Below are 23,390 nucleotides of genomic sequence, written 5' to 3' on the forward strand. Positions count from 1 at the left end.
TTGTTTGCCGAGTTGTATCTTAGGAGTCCCTGGTTTGTCAGTTCGTCACCTCCAAAGGTCCGAGGCATTTTGCTCTGATTGTTGCCAGCATCATATTTAAAGTACCAGGGAAGCAGGTTGCTAGTCTTACTTGCCCCGAGTCCCATTGGGTTTTACCCCTAACGGCTGAGGGACTAACCGGTGGATTTGGTAATCTTTGCCGTATGAGCACAAAGGTGACCACGACTCAGAATATGTCCGAGATGCCCAGCCTTATTCCAAAGTAACTGGTATCCCGACTGTCGGGACCACTTACTTGGCCACTCATACGTTGCCCGTGGTTCATGAACTAGGACATTACTGTTAACAAAAATCCACTGCAAAATTTTGAAGTTGAACAAATATTGCGTACTGTAACATCAGTATTGATAACGAAATAATGTTCAGTAATCTTTTCAATAACTGTAAAGGAAGGAAGATATGTTGAACTGCATGGCGAGTTACAGTAACGAAAAAAAAATGTTCCTTTAATACAAAGCCAGATCCAGAATAATAAGAACATAATATACTTTGTTTTGTTGAAAATTAATGATCCAAAGAATGTCACAGCTCAGTATCCCTAAAAAGTATTTCGGGGCTCTTTTCGTAGCAAGATATTTTGTCTCATATATTAGTTGTTACGCGAGCAATAACAAAGCAGAGAGCCAGCGAACGCCACTCGGCTGAGAACTCGTGAAGATTTCGTTGCTGAAATACGACGAGAAAGCCTGTAATCGCATATGATTAGTGTTAACATTAATGAACACATCATCATTTTATTCCTGCTCATGTAACTACAAATTGTAAAAAAAAAGTTGTACCATGGGTGGACATTGTGAAGAAATTGCTAGTTATGAGAGATAAATTTCTTTTCCTCTTTCTTTTTTCTTTTTCCTTCTTTTAATCTGTACACACATCTTTGATGGTTTATAACATTTTTTTGTTTTGTTCTAGAATATGAAATATAACTGTTTTGCTTTATTGATATTTTAAAAACGTTAATAAATCTGTCTTGATCGCACCATGTTTATTTTGGTCGTCAACAGGCTTCGGTCTATGATTCAGACGACCTTCAGGCCGTAGGCATCATGATGGTAGCTGGTGGCGGTGGACAGAGCAAGCTGAAGTCCGTATCATTACCGATCTTGCTCCGTCCATCGTAACCAGTCACCATCATGTTGCCTACAACCTGAAGATTGTCTAAATGATAATCCGTAACCGGTTGCCAAACAAAATAAAGAACAGTTGAGGTCAAGACTGTCTTGCTAACGTTTTTAAAATATTTTACGCCGATCACTGTTCACTCTTCATTGGAAGAGTGCTTTCTAAAAGGTTTGTTGATATCGCTACATGAATCTATTAACTGATATTGCAAATTTTCAATGTATGTTTCACCTACTTTGCAATGCTTTTCATTAATGGACTGTGGAAAACTAAATGTAATATGCCAAATGGTTAGTGTATACGAAATGTGATGCGAGAGCAATATCGATAGTTGCAGACCAACATTGACAGTGAGTTGTTGGTTGCAGTGTGGTGTCGTCTGCTGGATAGAAACACACGAAAATTTAGGGCTGTGTTCGTATGTTTCGGCCACGGATTAATCTAAATTTCGACGTGGATGTTGTGAAAGGAAATGTTTGTATGGATGTGGTCAGTGATCATCGTGGTGAAAACCGTTTGCAGTTAAATGAGTTTCACGAACTGATATACTTTAAAAAACTGATCTTGTTTACAACTCAGTGAATTGCTGCTCGCGTATAGCATTAACTGTCGTCGTGGAGGCTTTCAATCTGTTTATGACGTGCGGTACTCTTTTCGCCAGAACTGAGAATTCGCGATCACGATTGTTAAAAACAGACGCATATAGTTTCGTGATCGACGAGGTATAGTGTATGTTATACTATTTTAAAACAATTTACAGGACATTGATAACAGAAACATGTGTGTAAGGAACGTTATTGCCGTTCACATGCGACTTTGGATTTGTACGTCTGACCGGACTGTGATCAAAGGAACGCCAAGAACGCTAATATCACGAAACGGAGGAAGATAATAAGCAGCAGGAGATATACTCTGCAGTTTTACAACTGATGGAGCTACTTTAACAAAGCCGCCAGCACCAACGAGCTGCCGTTATAAGAGCCACACACACACTCAGGTCAGCTGCAACGCCAACCGCTCTCCCTCTGTAAGCAGTTAAAGCACTTCACGGAGTTTCAAAGGTAATTTCTTTTTCTTTTATAACGAACTTTCCTCATTATTTGCTTACTTTAAGTAAATTTACTTTCTGCAAAGAGTGTTTCTATGCTGACATTGTTTACCCACCATTAACAGTAGTTCATACTAGTTGCTATCTATCTTTTCTCTTTTGTTTTATTCCAGCTGTTGTCCCAATTATTTTAAGGGGTCTTTTGGAGGGATGTGCTTGTGTGAATGTGTACAGAGTTTTATCAAGTGAATTAATTTTGAACACATTGTGGGAGTGGCAGTGATCAATGTGTTACAAAATTTTACTATTAAAACAGTCTTGATCACGATTTATTTATCAAGGTGACCGGTTACGACCACTGCTGTGGTCATCTTCAGACCTACAAGTTGTATACAAAGCTATAATTAGAGTGCTACATACATTAAAGAAAATACATAAAGTTATAAAGCAATAAATTGATGAATTACCATTGAGTAGGAACCTCTTTCTGTTGAAGAATCACTACTGGAGAAACCAGTGCACGTCTTACTATATATAATGGAGGCTCCGCCCACTTCTGACGGCATGATGTCATTACTAACCAATGAGTTAATGTATGACGCCCTGTAATTATAGCTTTGTATACAACTTGTAGGTCTGAAGATGACCACAGCAGTGGTCGAAACCGGTCACCTTGATAAATAAATCGTGATCAAGACTGTTTTTAATAGTAAATATTTATCAAGTGAATTTACGTGTTTTTTTCTGGTATGTGGAGTTCAGTGTAAGATGTGGCGCCCACCATCAGGTTCCGAGAGTCGAGCAATCTTAGCAAAACTGCTCGCTCGCTATTGGTGCAAGGCACGCTATCGTGGGAAACTGGGGTTTGGCAGCTGTCAGCTGCGTAAACTGTGTTTACGTTTGGTAGAACGTCATATTACGGCATACTCATGACTAGTGATTTTAAATGGAATGACCATATGAAATTAATCGTCGGTAAAGCAGATGCCAAGCTGACATTCAGTGGAAGAATCCTAAGGAAATGCAGTCCGAAAACAAAGGAAATAGGTTACAGTACACTTGTTCGCCCACTGATTGAATACTGCTCACCGGTGTGGGATCCGTGCCAGATAGGGTTGATAGAAGAGATAGAGAAGATCCAACGGAGAGCAGCGCGCTTCGTTATTGGATCATTTAGTAATCGCGAAAGCGTTACGGAGATGATAGATAAACTCCAGCGGAAGACTCTGCAAGAGAGACGCTCAGTAGCTCGGTACGGGCTTTTGTTCAAGTTTCGAGAACATCCCTTCACCGAGGAGTCAAGCAGTATATTGCTCCCTCCTATGTATATCTCGGAAAGAGACCATGAGGATAAAATCAGAGAGATTAGTGCCCAAACATTACCATATCGACAATCTTTCTTTCCACGAACAATACGAGACTGGAATAGAAGGGAGAACCGGTAGAGGTACTCAAGGTACCCTCCGCCACACACCGTCAGGTGGATTGAGGATTATGGATGTAGATGTATTTGACTTTCGCAGTAGATGAACAACATTACAGTAGTTCCTTTAATTATTGACGGGATTTTTTTGTGTTCGTGTTCTGTGGCAGTTTGTTACCAAATTATGACGTGGTTAGTTTAGTTAGCTTTTGAAGTAAAACGGGTTCTTTTGAGTGTGAATAGTGGAATCCACGGTCAAAATTAAGCGAAGTAAATGTCTGAAAACCATTTTCTTTACACATAGTTCAGCTTGTGGCTATGGCCATTATGGATTAAAATTTCGTGTCACCACTGATTCATTTTCTTCGGAACCTATGGTAGCATAGTCGCAATGCGAACTTGCAGAGTGACACGGGCTCATGGAATGCCACGCTATGGCTGCCAAAATCATCAGCAAATCCCCGCCATGTTTCTCTCCTGGGACGTAAGCGCGACCAGAAGTTGGAAACAGTGTGAAACAAGGCTCATTCGACCAAATGGCTATCTTCCAACGCTCCACCGTCCGGTCCTTATGACTTTGGCACCACGTTTTCCTTCTACCGGCTTTAGTGTCACTGATGTGTGGTTCTGGAATTCCAGCTGGCCCTGCCATTCCCTGCTTCTGGAGCTAACTTCGTGTTGTTTTGGTGCTGACAGGATTCGCGGGCGCGACATTCAGTTACACATGAATTTCGCTACTGCCATCCTCTTACTTTTCGTTAGAATCCTTTTAAAAAAAAAATGGATTAAAAACAGTCTTGACCGCAATAAAAAATGCAATGGTTACCGGTTTTGGTCAGAATTTGATCATCTTTAGACCATTTACACTGCAACCTGAGTACAGAATAGCGAGCGAGGTGGCGCAGTGGTTAGACACTGGACTCGCATTCGGGAGGACGACGGTTCAATCCCGTCTCCGGCCATTCTGATTTAGGTTTTCCGTGCTTTCCCTGAATCGCTCCAGGCAAATTCCGGGATGGTTCCTTTGAAAGGGCACGGCCGACTTCCTTCCCCATCTTTCCCTAATCCGATGAGACCGATGGCCTGGCTGTCTGGTCTCCTTCCCCAAACAACCCAACCCAACCCTAAGTACAGAATGGATTTAGAGGGGAAGTCTGATAATAGTAGTAACATATAAAATGCATTACATATAACCAAAATTAAAAGAAGAAATTATACCTATGATGCTAGGCGGTGGCGGTGAACGGAGCACCCGCTTAAACATGCGATGCTTCGCCCACTGCATACACAGTTACGTCAGCGATAGCCAGTCAGGCGTACAGGACGCAACACAGTGGTTGCTATAAGTTACAGAGTATTTACATAAAAGCTAAAACAATGGAAGAAATAGCTACATTACGTTATATGAAATAACTGCTGTAGACAGCATTGCGTCAATATGTGACAAAAATATACGTAGAAGAGATAACCAATAATAATGTGTTGCGAGAACACTGATATCCCCCTGCGAGGATTTGTTGAAAAGTTGTAAGGTGGCAGAATAAATGAAGGTCAATTTTGCACCTTACATAAGAGTTCATACATCGTGATGGGAAGGTGAATATGACACCTAACCTACTTCAGCAGTAATGAGGAGTAATGCCTATAAATATGTAATGCGAAAGGGATGACACTCAATCGACGGAATTTCATACCACTCCTATATAATGCATGCCAATGAGCAGAACGCGAAACAAGCAGGGAGAGGAAACGTTTTGTGTGGAAGCAGGCGTGGGCAGATGCAGAGGTCGCACCCCGGGGGGCACTACAGAAAGCTCTTAAGGGGGCGCGTCCCACAGTGGTGGGTGAGTGACCGGTGATGCGTACTGCAGGGCGAGTAACGGACCGCCAGAAGTAGGACAGAAAGAAGCTTTAGAGAACTGCGTTTCGGAATTCCAAAGGGGTACACACAAAACCAGTGACACATTCGATCATGTGAACTGCAAGTGGCATGCACGTGATAGACACATTTAACTTTTTTGGCGTCTGGAGCAGGCACAAAACGTCCGATTGGCGGAAACGCACCAGGAAGGAGTAAAGTGCTGAGATTTAGATGTAACTCAATGGTAGGACTCTTGCGATTGGTAGAGTGAGTTTCCACAAAACAAGAGGAACGCTCCTATTGGCCGAAAAAAGCCATGACGTGGAGAACGAAAGAACCCAGGTGAGGAGAGAGTTCGGCTATGAGAAAGACGAGAGCGAAATTTTCCGTGACTTTTCTCTGAACTGTCGTCAAGTGCAGAACGGAGTGCATAACGCTCTGTGCGACACAGACGAGAGATTTGTGTGAACACTGAGTTCACAACGGCTGACCTCCAGCTACAAATTAGCTGTAGCGTCGTTGAGCTCCAACTGTGGAGAAGCGAACCAGCCAGTTAGTTAACTGTTCTTGCAAGAATGGAGAGGGCAATATAATATGCACGCTGCTCCAGCCATTCGCGTGTATAACACCATAGTCTGAGACTAGGGATGAGTTCATGTTTTCTCGCATATCGAGAAACATAGGGAGATTTTCTGCTGGAAAATTCAGCAAAGGCGTAATCAGATTTTATAGGAATTTTAGTAGACGAGAGCAGCCATGCAGACGACAACTCATTGCAGCTAAGGTAAGTACTGCGTGGAGAGGTGTAAACTTGTTGGTTCACCAGCTTGCATCCACTGTAGACTCGAGCGACCTTGGGTAATCTTTTGCTCAATTTGTCACATAACTAACCATCCACCATAGACTTGATTGCCATCCTAAAAATAGTACCGAACTTTGAACCGGAATCGGATGATTTATCGTAGTACTGACCAATATCATAACGTAACCCTAAGAATAATTATGTAAAGAAACTTCTAGTTAAAATTTAATATTGTTGTGTTTAGAATTATTTAACCTTCTGACAGTTACAATCTAATAGTGTTGCGTTTAGGATTAGTTCCCTTTCAGAGGCCGAAATGCGTCATTTGGACAACTGTCTTAACATTGTCACACTGCGAACTGTGCAAAAGCTCGTATTTGCCTGATTAGATTGAAATATTAGACAATGTCATTACAGCTTACACAGTTGTGTTCAGTCATAGAATGAGAAACCACCTAAGCATAACCATTAAAAAGTCGTAGATCGAATGCTAGCAAAGAGCGCCAGTGATTTCTATGGACACGGCGTTGACGTGTCGATGCACGCCATCCAGTGGAAGACGATATCCGAGCTGCGACGGCAACTAAATGTTGAAACCGTACTGGCACGCACGCACACATATAGAAATGCGTGTCAGGTGTTGTAGACTGCTCCTAGATCGTAGTGCCAGTGCATAATATACCTTGTTCTAACTACTGGTTTACGTCCTGTATGCTTGATTGGCTATTGCTGGCGTTATCTGGTATGAGTTGGGCGGAGCATCGCGTATCTAAGTAACAACTGTGTCGCTCTCTTAGCTGTTGATGTTCGTGATGTCACCAGTTTGGTTAATCGCCGCTGCTTACCATCATGGGTACAATTTCTTCTTTTAATTTTGGTTGTGTGTTACGTATTTGACATGTTAGTTTTATTATCAGACTGCACTCTAAATTCGTTCTGTATTTACATATAAGTGTAAACGTTTTGAAGGTAACCACATTTTGACCTAAAACAGTGTAAATAAATATTTTATTGCGGTTGAGATTGTTTGTAGCCCATTTTTAAAGTATTTTCGTTATATGGCTGTTTTTCTCCACGAGAAAGGGTCTCATAAATTAATGTCCTCTTCAGTACCGTCTGTTACGATCACTCAACACACACTTTCGTATGGGTTGTGACTTAGAGACTGATGCTTTTCCGCTTTCCCTGTACACGCTATAAATCTTCGCTACTGTTCCTCTGTGAACACCAAACACTCGGACCAAGAATTTGCTCACGCTCGAATTTGCTTAGCTCCGACATAATCCACTTTGAACTACGCAGAACACTGTTCTGACCGCCTCTGACGCATGCAACGTACTGAGGACGTTGCACAGGTGCCGCTCGTCGCCAAATACAACAGCGCAACGAAGCAAGCATTTCTCGCTTTCTTTCCATGTTCTAGTCCAACCATTGCACATGTTGACCAGTCATCACTACTTCTCTCTCAGTTATAACGGAAACGTCTATTAAGTGAATCAGTTGGGACTAATTTAAGTGTGGAGGGAGGAGCTGACTAGAGGCCTTGCGGAGGATGAGTCAGAAAACGGACGAGCCGTCTTGTAACGCTTCCGCTCTGGCGTACGTTAACTCTTTAAAGCCTGTACTATGGTAAGTTGACGGGCTTCACCTTATAAGAAAGGATTTTAGTAAATATGTTGACCGCGTGTACCTGAATGGAGGCAAAATCAGACTTACGCCCACTCAGTAACAACAATGATACTTCAAGCAAGTCTAAAGAGCAACTACGTGTTAGGATGGACAAGAAACAACACAGCAGATGCTACCAATTGTCAATAATACGGTCGCCAGCCTAATTAGGCATTAACTGAGTTTCTGCCCTGTACAAGAGGAAGTACGTTCAAGCATAACAACACGTAGTAACACTGCATTATATGGTAAATTTTAGAACCAGAAAATCTACTGAACTAATAATTTCACTTTCTGCACTACTATGGGCAAGCCATAAATACACAACATTACACTATAATGTTTACTACAAATGTCGTATTGTCTATTGACCTGACCGAAATCGGGCATAGGTTACCCTAGAAATAGCGCTTTTGAAACATACATACAAAGTCAATTTTAAGAAGGGAAAACACCGATAAATTTAGGTTTTATATTGACTTTAACTTCGCTGGTCAAAGCAGTTCAGCACACTTCAGGATTCAAATGAATAGAAAAGAAAGAAAGAAGAAGGGGGGGGGGGGGGGACCCTGAAACTGTTATGATCACTGTAGTGAAAGTTTGATTATTGAGAGCATTAAGCATTCCAGATTTTCAAAATATGATTTACCACTCTTTTTGTCTTATTTCCTGCTCATTTAACTACCGTTATTTTTGTCTCAATTTAAATAAACTTCATTACTAAACCAATTTCAACATTATCTTCCAACTTTGTCAAACCTATATTATTCGTCCAGTATTCATTAACAACAAAGATCTTTAAATATCATTTTAACATTGATAGGTCTGCAGGTAATTATTATTAACATAAACTTTAAATCTTCATCTTAGGATACTCGAATTGCACAACATGTGGAAAGGAACCTGTCTAGGTTAGTTGTGAGGATAATTAATTGATAGGACAGTTCTGGTAAAATTTAAGTTATTATTGAACAGTATGTAGCAAAAGTGACACTGGTCCATACGAATACAGTACTGAAAGTTTCAACCTGTTCGTATCGATGAGGCGGTCGGCAGGCGGCAAGATGGCGAGGCACAAAGCACACGTGCAATTACGGCAATGGCTCATGAAATATCGGCACTTTACTTCTTCATGGCGTCGCTATGCTTTTGCATTTAGTGCCTATGGGATATTGTCATGCTGTATAGACGTCGGAAACAGCGCATCCGAGGCTCAACGAAACCACTTTTTCCAGGAGAGCCTCCTCGATCCAGCACGTGTTTCTCAGATCGATGCCCAACTCCGACTACCACTGCTGAGCCCGTTGTGCCGTGCAGCGCCCGTGTGTATTTTCCCGCGCTTGCCTGCCTCCACCTTTTACCGCTCCGCTACAGACAGGGTATTCACCAAAGGTTTTACATTCCACATATTCTAATACATTGCCTACGTATGGACCAGGCGTACAAATACAACTTTCACATCTTACAATAGTTTCAACATTAGGTACACTTCCCTTCGATTAGAACATTGTTTGAAATTTGACATAAATATTAAAATTTACATCGAAAATTGTTTATAGCTTCTTCAACATAATGACATGAAACAAAAAAGAAATGAAACCAGAATATCGATTATACTAATTTATCGAAATTCAGAAGAAAAAAATTTATTACATATACAATAGTATAACGTTAGTGTTGTTACAGTCTGTCAGAAGAAAGAGAGTTATGCGTGTCCAACTCGTTTGTCAACTGCACTACAGAAGTGAGCCTGTGAACTGTCGCAGGAAAAGGTGTACAGTGTTCACACGTCACAGACTGCGTGGAAGCGGCCACAGCACGCTAAGGGCACAAAGCGACCACTGCCACACACCACGGAACCACAGCGCTGCTCTGCGCTCTGACATTTGCAAGCGCACGAATTCCGAGCGAAGCGGCGTCCACTGTTGTCGAAGTTTCAACGACCGCCACAGAACTAGGCTGGACATTGGTCAGAACAACTTTACGTTGTACAAGAGCGAAGGAACGTTAATAGCGTCCTGAACTCTCCCTCTTCTGCCATGGAGGCAAACAATTGCTTTTGGTCAGCTGTGGGAAAGTACGTCGTTATACATCTACACTGGAGTCCGAAATTAAAGTAACAAACAAAAAATTTTGCTGTTTGCGTTTATTTTGCGACAAAACAGTATAAACAGGCGATAGCAAAGTAGAAACAACGTAAAAAACATAGAACATAAACAACTGCAATAAGCGTAACTGTACACGAATACTTTCTTTGTTTTTTACAACTTAACAGATATGCACAGACATTCCGAAATCTAGTTAAAGTGCTCACTATGGTGTGTGACCGCCTCTGGCTGCAATACAGGCCTGATAACGGCAGAGCATGCGGTGAATAACGTCATAATTGTCATGTTGAGGGAATAAGGCCCATTCTTCCTGAGGAGTTGCTCGCAAGTCTTGGGGAGTGATTGGTGTGTGCTGACGTGATGCAACCCGTCTCCCTAGTGCATCCCAGACATACGCTATGGGCCGCGCGGGGTAGCCGCGTGGTTTAAGGCGCCTTGCCACGGTTCGCCCGGCTCTCCGCGTCGGAGGTTCGAGTCCTCCCTAGGGCATGGGTGTGTGTGTTGCCCTTAGCGTAAGTTAGTTTAAGTTAGATTAAGTAGTGTGTAAGCATAAGGACCGATGACCTAAGCTGTCTATACACGATAATGCTGCCAAAGCATAATTCCTAAACACAGCCTTCCGAAATTCCTTCACGAAAGAGGACGAGGTAAATATTCCAGAATTCGAATCAAGAACAGCTGCCAACACTAGTAACGTAGAAGTAGATATCCTTGGAGTAGTGAAGCAACTTAATTCACTTAATAAAAGCAAGTCTTCTGGTCCAGACCGTATACCAGCTAGGTTCCTTTCAGAGTATGCTGATACAATAGCTCCATACCTAACGATCATATAGAACTGTTCGCTCGACGAAAGAACCGTACCCAAAGACTGGAAAGTTGCACAGGTCACACCAATATTGAAGAAAGGTAATGGAAGTAATCCTCTAAATTACAGGCCCATATCATTAACGTCGATATGCAGCAGGATTTTGGAACATATATTGTGTTCGAACATTACGAATTACCTCGAAGAGAACGATCTTTTGACACACAAAAAATGGCTCTGAACACTATGGGACTTAACATCTGAGGTCATCAGTCCCCTAGAACTTAGAACTACTTAAACCTAACTAACCTAAGGACGTCACACACATCCATGCCCGAGGCAGGATTCGAACCTGCGACCGTATCGGTCACGCGGTTCCAGACTGAAGCGCCTAGAACAGCTCGGTCACAACGGCCGTCCTTTTGACACACAGTCAACACGGATTTAGAAAACATCGTTCTTGTGAAACACAACTAGCTCTTTACTCACATGAAGTGTTGAGTACGAGTGACAAGGGATTTGAGACTGATTCCGTATTTTTATATTTCCAGAAGGCTTTTGACACTGTACCATCCAAGCAGTGAAATTGAGTGCTTATGGAATATCGTCCCAGTATCTATATAAACGATTTAGGAGACAATCTGAGCAGCCGTCCTAGGTTGTTTGCAGGTGATACCGTCGTTTATCGACTAGCAAAGTCATCAGAAGATCAAAACAAATTGCAAAACGATTTAGCAAAGATGTCTGTATGGTGCAAAAATTGGCAATTGACCCTAAATAATGAAGAGTGTGAAGTCATCCACGTGAGTGCTAAAATGAATCAGTTAAACTTCGATTACACGACAAATCACTCAAACCTAAAGGCCGTAAATTCAACTAAATACCTAGGAATTACAATTACGAACAATTTAAATTGGAAGGAATACATGAAAGATGTTGTGGGGAACGCTAACCAAAGACTACGTTTTATTGACAGGACACTTAGAAAATGTAACAGATCTGCTAAAGAGACTGCCTACACTGCGCTTTTCCGCCCACTTTTAGAATACAGCTGCGCGGTGTGCGACCTTTACCAGATAGGATTGACGGAGCACATTGAGAAAGTTCAAAGAAGAACAGCACGTTTTGTACTATCGCGAAATAGGGGGTAGAGCGCTACTGAAATGATACAGGATTTGGGGGTGGACGTAATTAAAACAAAAGAGTTTTTTGTTGTGGCGGAATCTTTTCGCGAGATTTCAATCAGCAACTTTCTTCTGCAAATGCGAAAATATTTTATTGACGCTGACCTACGTAGGGAGAAACGATCGTGATAATAAAATAGGGGAAATCGGAGCTCTCACGGAAAGATATAGGTGTTCGTTCCCTCAGTGTGCTCTACGAGACTGGAGTTACAGAGAATTATTGTAAAGGTGCTTCGATGAACCCTCTCCCAGGCACTTGAATGCGATTTGCAGAGTATCCATGTAGATGTACGAGGTGTGACAATAAAGTAACGAGACTGATTTTCTTTGCAAGATGTGGCAACCCTGCAGGCTTGTGTAGGCACAATATCTTTGACGTTGGTGTATAAGCTGCTTGTAGTCCAAACGGCACATCGATGCAACTGCTCAGTCGTGAGTTGTGCTGCAATAAGTTAACACGTGTTTGTGTCACTCGTCACGGAAATGGAACCGCATAATATTGCGCAGCGGCATGCCATTTCTTTTTGCGTTAAATTGGGTGAAAACGTGACGACAACTTACGGTAAGCTTCAGAAGGCTTTTGGAGAGGAGGAGGTTATGTCAAGAGCTCAAGTTTTCCGTTGACATAAAATGTTTAGTGAAGGCAGAACGAATGTTGAATGTGAAGACCGCAGTGGACGACCGTCAACCTCACGGACGGATGTCAACTTGGCCAGGGTGCGTGAACTCGTACGATCTGATCGAAGATGATCCGTGAAATTGATTGCAGAAGAACTTTAACATCAATCGAGAAACGGTTCGTCTAATAATTACTGAACATCTTGGTATGAGAAAGATTTGTGCAAAAATGGTCCCCAAAAATCTCACACCACAACAGAGAGAACACGGAAAAATGTGGCAGCCGATCTATTAGAGCAAACGAAAATCAGTCCAGAATTCCAGAATGAGATTTTCACTCTGCAGCGGAGTGTGCGCTGATATGAAACTTCCTGGCAGATTAAAACTGTGTGCCCGACCGAGGCTCGAACTCGGGACCTTTGCCTTTCGCGGGCAAGTGCTCTACCATCTGAGCTACCGAAGCACGACTTACAGCCGGTCCTCACAGCTTTACTTCTGCCAGTAGCTCGTCTCCTACCTTCCAAACTTTACAGAAGCTCTCCTGCGAACCTAGCACTCCTGAAAGAAAGGATACTGCGGAGACATGGTTTAGCCACAGCCTGGGGGATGTTTCCAGAATGAGATTTTCACTCTGCAGCGGATTGTGCGCTGATATGAAACTTCCTGGCAGATTAAAACTGTGTGCCCGACCGAGACTCGAACTCGGGACCTTTGCCTTTCGCGGGCAAGTGCACTGCCATCTGAGCTACCGAAGCACCCCCAAATCCTGTATCATTTCAGTGAAGTTTCAAGTTTCAGTCCAGAATTGTTGAACCGTGTTACAACTGGTGATGAAAGTTGGTTATTTCAATACGATCCAGAGACAAAACGCGCAATGGTGCTCAAAGGGATCACCCACACCAAAGAAAAATGGCTCTGAGCACTATGGGACTTAACATCTATGGTCATCAGTCCCCTAGAACTTAGAACTACTTAAACCTAACTAACCTAAGGACATCACACAACACCAGAGAAAAGCTCGCATGTCAAAGTCAAAAGTGAAATGCATGCTTGTGTGCTTCTTTGATTCCAAGGAAATTGTTCATAAAGAGTGGGTACCTCCTGGACAAACAGTTAACAAATACTACCACGAAGAAATTTTAGAAAGACTTTGTAAAAGAGTTCTTCGGGTCCCGGCCAACATTGCTGATAATTGGATTCTACATCACGATAATGCACCATCCCATACTGCTCTGTCAGTACAGCAATTTTGTACCTCAAAACAAATTGCAGTACTACCACAGCCACCTTATTCACCAAATATCGCTCCGTGCGACTTTTTTCTATTCCAAAGAGTCAAAACTTCGGTCAAGGGACACCATTTTCAAACAACACGAGATGTCCAAAAAGCTGTGACGAGGGTCTTAGAGGATATTACAAAAGATGAGTTCCAGAAATGTTACCATCAATGGCAGAAGCGCTGGAAAAAGTGTGTGCAATCAGAAGGGAACTACTTTGAAGGAGACAACACGGTAAGCAAAAATTTTTTCACATCAGTCTCATTACTTTATTGTCGCACCTCGTGCATGTAGATGTTGTAAGAACGTACTGTTAGTTTCACAGTTACTGGTGGTGACACAGGCTGTATGCGAATAAAACTCCCCTCCAGGAAGTTTAGGCGTGACTGAATCCCCTGCCGTCCGGTAGTCGTTTCCACATCCGTCAGTATTAACCGGGAACGCAATCAACAATCCCAAAATAATCCTGCAGCCATGTCACCAGACCGTATACCGAGTCGAATAGAGCCCGCATCTCGTGGTCGTGCGGTAGCGTTCTCGCTTCCCATGCCCGGGTTCCCGGGTTCGATTCCTGGCGGGGTCGGGGATTTTCTCTGCGTCGTGGTGGCTGGGTGTTGTGTGCTGTCCTTAGGTTCGTTAGGTTTAAGTAGTTCTAAGTTCTCGGGGACTTATGACCACAGCAGTTGAGTCCCATAGTGCTCAGAGCCGTTTGAACCATTTTTGAGTCGAGTAGAACACACCCTTCCTGTTACTGGCTCTGAAACTCATGGCCCACATTAAGCCGTCGGCATACGGACCGTACTTTCGAACGTCAACGTTGTGCATTCCGTGTTCAACGTGCTGCCGAAAGCTCAGAAACGATGCGACTTGTGCATACAGGTCCAACGAGATATACGGGACCTGCAACAGACTTGTGACGTCACGTATGAAGGCTTGTCCGCAACACTTCGGGCACGTTCGCCTGCGTGCAGGGCGCACGGAAAATCAATATTTAATTGAAAAAGTACCCACTAAAGGTCTTAATTTTGTCGCATGCACTTAGACGCCCAGTTAAGGATTATTAAACTCCTCTGTAATAGTTACTCGCTTTCCACCGGAGACGGCTGCTGTCACTCGTAAGACATACAGTGACACGTGCTACGACCTACACGACACGGCGTGTCTTTCTAGTGGCCTTCGTTGTGCATACGGTACACGTGTCTCAACGTGGTATACGCGATGGCAGCGCGCACCAGCGGCAGCTGTCACCTGCATCTGGCCCACAAATCACACTGTTTACGAAATAAAGGGCGTAAAAGTACTAGATAGCTCACGTAAAACGCACATTTCCTCCCTACTACTCACGCTAGTCATGTTTTTCTTTCTGTAATATAAAAATTTCAGTTTCCATCAACATGTAATCAGGCAGAAACGGATCATGTTGTTTTTTGTGTAATACACATAAATTTCAAAGTCCATCAAGATGTTACAAGGCAGAAAGGAAGGTACTACGTCCAGTCAGTAAGGACATCGGCTTATAAAACTTCAGTTACAAATAGAGTCAGAGTGGCCGAGCGGTTCTAGGCGCTACAGTCTGGAACCGCGCGACCGCTACGGTCGCAGGTTCAAATCCTGCCTCGGGCATGGATGTGTGTGATGTCCTTAGGTAAGTTAGGTTTAAGTAGTTCTAAGTTCTAGGGGACTGATGACCTTAGAAGTTAAGTCCCATAGTGCTCAGAGCCATTTGAACCATTTGAACAAATAGAGTGATACAAATTTACAACAGTTGTCCACAAAATTAAAAAATTATATCATCATTCTCACTTTTTAGTAAAACCCCGAGGTCGTCTTACTTGATCGCGGTCCCTATTCAGTAGCAGAATCTTTACAACAGGTGAAACACAAAGCTTGAAACAAGAAAGGAGAGCAAGCTGCCTTATAGATAACGCCAATCGAACAAAATCAACCCTTAGAAAGAGCGCACTTATATTTACATAAAATCGAAATCTATGGAAGGTACATCTTTTGAACAGATAAAAAAGTATCAGAACCTATTAGGTTAGTAAAAAAAGTATGTGCATCCTGTGAGACGCGAACCAGCAACAAATAACGTGGTATTTTATAATTCTACATCTCTACTCAGAACACAACACCAACTGTTAACGAGTTATGACCATACTTTGCATCTTACCATACATCGTAAATACGTTATTAACTGACGTATAATTATAGTAAATTGTAGCAAGAACAATGCGTCTGTCATGATTCCTCAACGTGCCGTTGCCTTGAAATAGTATACTTTAATAATACGCAAGATAAGTAATAAATTAACGACGGGGTTTTAGGGAGATTCTCAGTTTGATGGTGCTTAGAAACGACTTATATACATATGGATTTCAACTGAAAGCCAACAAGACGTCTCGTGACACTGTACTGGCGAGAGATGACGTCATGTGGCATAGTTGGCGTCCTTCTATTTCACTGGTCTACATTGAAACAGACACTCAGAATATCTGCCCAGCGTACTTTTTCCACGATATGACGTCAGAGAGTCAGCACGCTCAACGTTCGGCGATCGAATGCACGGTCCGTATGGTTCAAATGGCTCTGAGCACTATGGGACTCAACTTCTGAGGTCATTAGTCCCCTAGAACTTAGAACTAGTTAAACCTAACTAACTTAAGGACATCACAAACATCCATGCCCGAGGCAGGATTCGAACCTGCGACCGTAGCGGTCTTGCGGTTCCAGACTGCAGCGCCTTTAACCGCTCGGCCACTTCGGCCGGCACGGTCCGTATGCACACGGCCTTAGAAGTGCCTGCCGAACTATCCCAACTGCCTCGCTCCGAGCTCACGCTTCTCCAGCACGGTCTACAAATGCGCCATTGTTGCAATAAAGAGTCTCCCAAAGCCATAGTTATGCGAATAGTCGGCAAAGAATCAATTTTGTTATACACTAATGAGAGAAAACATTAAGACCGCCACCGAGCGAGGTGGCACAGTGGTTAGCACACTGGACTCGCATTCGGGAGGACGACGGTTCAATCCCGTCTCCGGCCATCCTGATTTAGGTTTTCCGTGATTTCCCTATATCACTTCAGGCAAATGCCAGGATGGTTCCTTTGAAAGGGCACGGCCGATTTCCTTCTCCATCCTTCCCTCACCCGAGCTTGCGCTCCGTCTCTAATGACCTCGTTGTCGACGGGACGTTAAACACTGATCTCCTCCATTAAGACCGCCAGATTAATAGCGTATTGGTCCACCTGTTGAATGCGATACAGCATCGCCTCTGTCGGCGTCATTCGACAGGTTGTTGATAGGCTTACGAAGTTATGTGCACCCACGAGTCACGCAGTTCCCGAAAATTGTGGTTGCCCAGCTGGCGTCTGAAAGTCTTCCAGATATGTTTCATGGGGTTCACATCAGGTGCATTTTTTGACCAAGAGAGCAATGTGAGTCACTATCATGAGCTTCAAACCTCAATAGCATCGTTTTGGCCTCGTGACTGTGACATGGTCAGCTGTCCTGCAAGAAGATGCCAACGCCACCGAGGAAGACAGCGAGCACGAAAGGTCTACAGTAACGGTCATCTAGTCCACAGCGGTCAAGGTGTCTTCGATTGCTACCAAAGGTCCCATGGGAGGTCAGATGAACGTATGACATAGCATAACACTGCGGTCACCGGCGAGGCATGCTTAGACCGGCCATTCTCCCGTATGACGGCGCACCTGGACGCGAACATCAACCTGATATAACGACAAGCTCGATTCTTACGACTCGAACACAAGTGTTCATTGATCCTGCGTCCACTGCTACCGTAATTCACGGTGCCGTCAGATAAAAATCGCAAGATATAGCTTTCTTCTGCTGGAGAGGCACACACACACTGAGGTAACAAAAGTCATGGGATACCTCCTAATATAATTGTAACCTCCCCCTCACTTATCGACCTTAATGACAGTGAAAAACTAAACCGCGTGTACCTAATGGAAATTTGGGAAAAGCAATCGTCACCGAAGTTAATTTGTCGGTAAAGAGGGAGGAAAAGGTTACATCTAAATGAAAGAAAAAATGCAAATGAAACTGGTGGAAATTAATTTTGAAAAGGGTAAAGTTAATAAAGAAAGTAAATGTGCGGCCGTTACGTTAACAATTAACTAGCGGTAATTAGATATTTGAGATTTGGGGGAAATTACGGTCGCCAGTCCTAAGGACAATTACTATAGTAACTGAAAAAGAAAGGCTATCACACATATAATTAGCACTAGAAGTGTGGCAACTGAAAGTTGACACGTGTAGTGTGAAAACTGAAAGTTTGTCAGAAGTAATAAATTTCGCTACACTCTGACTTAATTTAGCAAAAGAATTAATAAAACCGGAAAATCGAAAGTTAATTTAGTGACTGAAGTTAATAGTGAGCTTTCTTTCTGAAGCACATCCAAATTCAGTAAAATACGGTTAGTCTTGGACTACCTCAACAATCATTTCAAAAGCTACTTGAATCTATGCATTTATAAATAAGAGATTTAACTTTGAACTTGAATTAAATGATTCTGAACAATTAACAATAGTAAAATTTAGTACGTACCAAGCTGAGCTGCAGTCACAGGTAAGCTAAACTGCTGTAACAAAACTCGCACTCTTAATTTGTGCTTGTGTAATTTAAATATTGTAGCCAGCTATGAATCCCTTAACTGAACTTAGAAATTAAAGCAGTGAAATCGAATTATATTACTTTAATGCTGGCGTTTGAATTTCAACGACACTTGGGTTCATTTCGGAAAAATGTATTCTTGGTAATGCAATTTGGACAATGAGCAACAAAGGTTCATGCTAAGTTGCTGTAATTTTGTGATGCAACAATTTTAAAAGTTTGAAAAGCTGAGGTCTGCCGTAAACTTCTAAAACCTTACGTGCTTCCAGTCTTCCTTGTTGGTTGATTGAAGGTTTGAAGCCGTCGATCAAGGAGGTGGCGACAGTCACTCATTGTCGGCCGTCACTGTTGCAGAAGCTGGATGTTGGCGCGCCTTCTTCTCGACACGGTCACCAGACGAAACGGGCTCTTGATGTGCGCCAGCTAATGCTTCCTGTCCGCGACACCATGTCAGAAACTTTCATCGCAAGTCGAGCGCAATTACATGCTGCGAAACCCCGAAAGCGCGGCAACTCGAGGGAGCTTCTCACAACACACCTGCTCCACTGCACCACCCCAGCCAGACTCCCCCTCTGCCCGCGCTCCACGCGACAGAGTTAACACTACCAAAGATCCTAAACACTTGGGTTCTCCACACGACCTATCGATGTATTCGTTCGATAGCATAGTTTTCCCTACGCCAGACCCAGCGTATAAATACAAATAATATTCACAAAACAAACAACATAAATGCATAAATATATATATATACAAACAGTAAAACAATTACAATATATAAAGATACAGAAATGTCATATCTTGAGGTAACAAAACAAGGGAAAAAAAATTATAGTACAATAGATGGAAATAGGAGGATATGCATTTCCGGCGTTACATAATGTCGGACCTCCTTTTTCGCAGCGTAGTTCACCAGCTTGAAATCGCATGGACTCAAGGAGTCTTTGGAAGTCCCTGCAGAAATATTGAGTAATGCTGCCTCTATAGCCGTGCATAATTACGATGATGTTACTGGTGCAGAGGCCGCCCCCCCCCCCCCACCCATGAACCAGGGACCATGCCGTTCGTGGGGAGGCTTCCGTGCCTCAGCGATACAGATAGCCATACCGTAGGTGCAACCACAACGGAGGGGTATGTGTTGAGAGGACAGACAAACGTGTGGTTCCTGAAAGGGGCAGCAGCCTTTTCAGTAGTTGCAGGGGCAACAGTCCGGATGATTGACTGATCTGGCCTTGTAACACTAACAAAAACGGCCTTGCTGTGCTGGTACTGCGAACAGCTGAAAGCAAGGGGAAACTACAGCCGTAATTTTTCCCAGGGCATGCAGCTTTACTGTATGGTTAAATGATGATGGCATCCTCTTGGGTAAAATATTCCGGAGGTAAAATAGTCCCCCATTCGGATCTCCGGGCGGCGACTACTCAAGAGGATGTCGTTATCAGGAGAAAGAAAACTGGCGTTCTATTGATCGGAGCGTGGAATGCCAGATCCCTCAATCGGGCAGGTAGGTTAGAAAATTTAAAAAGGGAAATGGATGGGTTAAAGTTAGATATAGTGGGAATTAGTGAAGTTCGGTGGGAGGAGGAACAAGACTTTTGTTCAGGTGAATACAGGGTTATAAATACAAAATCAAATAGGGGTGATGCAGGAGTCGGTTTAATAATGAATAAAAAAATAGGAGTGCGGGTAAGCTACTACAAACAGCTTAGTGAACGCATTATTGTGGCCAAGATAGACACGAAGCCCACGACTACCACAGTAGTACAAGTTTATATGCCAACTAGCTCTGCAGATGACGAAGAAATTGAAGAAATGTATGATGATATAAAAGAAATTATTCAGATAGTGAAGGGAGACGAAAATTTAATAGTCATGGGTGACTGAAATTCGAGTGTAGGAAAAGGGAGAGAAGGAAACGTAGTAGGTGAATATGGATTGGGGCTAAGAAATGAAAGAGGAAGCCGCCTGGTAGAATTTTGCACAGAGCACAACTTAATTATAGCTAACACTTGGTTTAAGAATCATGATAGAATGTTGTATACATGGAAGAACCCTGGAGATACTAAAAGGTATCAGATAGATTATATAATGGTAAGACAGAGATTTAGGAACCGGGTTTTAAATTGTAAGACATTTCCAGGGGCAGATGTGGACTCTGACCACAATCTATTGGTTATGACCTGTAGATTAAAACTGAAGAAACTGCAAAAAGGTGGGAATTTAAGGAGATGGGACCTGGACAAACTGAAAGAACCAGAGGTTGTACAGAGTTTTAGGGAGAGCATAAGGGAACAATTGACAGGAATGGGGGAAAGAAATACAGTAGAAGACGAATGGGTAGCTTTGAGGGATGAAGTAGTGAAGGCAGCAGAGGATCAAGTAGGTAAAAAGACCAGGGCTCTTAGAAATCCTTGGGTAACAGAAGAAATATTGAATTTACTTGATGAAAGGAGGAAATATAAAAATGCAGTTAATGAAGCAGGCAAAAAGGAATACAAACGTCTCAAAAATGAGATCGACAGGAAGTGCAAAATGGCTAAGCAGGGATGGCTAGAGGACAAATGTAAGGATGTAGAGGCTTATCTCACTAGGGGTAAGATACATACTGCCTACAGGAAAATTAAAGAGACCTTTGGAGATAAGAGAACCACTTGTATGAACATCAAGAGCTCAGATGGAAACCCAGTTCTAAGCAAAGAAGGGAAAGCAGAAAGATGGAAGGAGTATATAGAGGGTCTATACAAGGGCGATGTACTTGAGGACAATATTATGGAAATGGAAGAGGATGTAGATGAAGATGAAATGGGAGATACGATACTGCATGAAGAGTTTGACAGAGCACTGAAAGACCTGAGTCGAAACAAGGCCCCCAGAGTAGACAACATTCCATTGGAACTACTGACGGCCTTGGGAGAGCCAGTACTGACAAAACTCTACCATCTGGTGAGCAAGATGTATGAAACAGGCGAAATACCCTCAGACTTCAAGAAGAATGTAATAATTCCAATCCGAAAGAAAGCAGGTGTTGACAGATCTGAAAATTACCGAACAATCAGTTTAATAAGTCACAGCTGCAAAATACTAACACGAATTCTTTACAGACGAATGGAAAAACTAGTATAAGCCGACCTCGGGGAAGATCAGATTGGATTCCGTAGAAATACTGGAACACGTGAGGCAATACTGACCTTACGACTTATCTTAGAAGAAAGATTAAGGAAAGGCAAACCTACGTTTCTAGCATTTGTAGACTTAGAGAAAGCTTTTGACAATGTTGACTGGAATACTCTTTTTCAAATTCTAAAGGTGGCAGGGGTAAAATACAGGGAGCGAAAGGCTATTTACAATTTGTACAGAAACCAGATGGCAGTTATAAGAGTCGAGGGACATGAAAGGGAAGCAGTGGTTGGGAAGGGAGTAAGACAGGGTTGTAGCCTCTCCCCGATGTTATTCAATCTGTATATTGAGCAAGCAGTAAAGGAAACAAAAGAAAAATTTGGAGTAGGTATTAAAATCCATGGAGAAGAAATAAAAACGTTGAGGTTTGCCGATGACATTGTAATTCTGTCAGAGACAGCAAAGGACTTGGAAGAGTAGATGAATGGAATGGACAGTGTTTTGAAAGGAGGATATAAGATGAACATCAACAAAAGCAAAATAAGGATAATGGAATGTAGTCGAATTAAGTCGGGTGATGCTGAGGGAATTAGATTAGGAAGTGAGACACTTAAAGTAGTAAAGGAGTTTTGCTATTTGGGGAGCAAAATAACTGATGATGGTCGAAGTAGAGAGGATATAAAATGTAGACTGGGAATGGCAAGGAAAGCGTTTCTGAAGGAGAGAAATTTGTTAACATCGAGTATAGATTTAAGTGTAAGGAAGTCGTTTCTGAAAGTATTTGTATGGAGTGTAGCCATGTACGGAAGTGAAACATGGACGATAAATAGTTTGGACAAGAAGAGAATAAAAGCTTTCGAATTCTGGTGCTGCAGAAGAATGCTGAAGAGTAGATGGTTAGATCACATAACTAATGAGGAGGTATTGAATAGAATTGGGGAGAAGAGGAGTTTGTAGCAGAGCTTGACAAAAAGAAGGGACTGGTTGGTAGGACATGTTCTGAGGCATCAAGGAATCACCAATTTAGTATAGGAGGGCAGCGTGGTGGTTAAAAATCGTAGAGGGAGACCAAGAGATGAATACACTAAGCAGATTCAGAAGGATGTAGGTTGCAGTAGGTACTGGGAAATGAAGAAGCTTGCACAGGATAGAGTGGCATGGAGAGCTGCATCAAACCAGTCTCAGGACTGAAGACCACAACAACAACAACACAACTGCTGCAGTACTTTGTACACGAAGTGACCTCTCGATTATGTACCATAAATGTTCGATGGGATTCATGTCGGGCGATCTGGATGGACACATCATTCGCTCGAACTGTCCAGAATCTTCTTCAAACCAGTCGCTGACATTATTGTGGCCCTGTGACATGGCGGGAACATGAATGGCTGCAGATGATCTGCAAATTGCCAAAGATAACCATTTCCGGTCAGAAGTCGTGTAAGTTGCACCAGAGGACCCAGTCTATTCCATTGTGTTATGAGGCCACCACCAGCTTGCAGAACGCCATGTTGACAACTTGGGTCCATGGCTTCATGGGGTCTGCGGCACATTCTAACTCTAACGTTAACTCTTACCTGAAGCAGGGGATCATCTGACCACGATTTTCCAGACGTCTTGGGTCCAACCGATATGGTCACGAGACTAAGAGCGGGACTACAGTCG

The sequence above is a fragment of the Schistocerca cancellata genome, chromosome 1 (assembly GCF_023864275.1).
Source record: "Schistocerca cancellata isolate TAMUIC-IGC-003103 chromosome 1, iqSchCanc2.1, whole genome shotgun sequence".
Taxonomy (NCBI): Eukaryota; Metazoa; Arthropoda; class Insecta; order Orthoptera; family Acrididae; genus Schistocerca; species Schistocerca cancellata.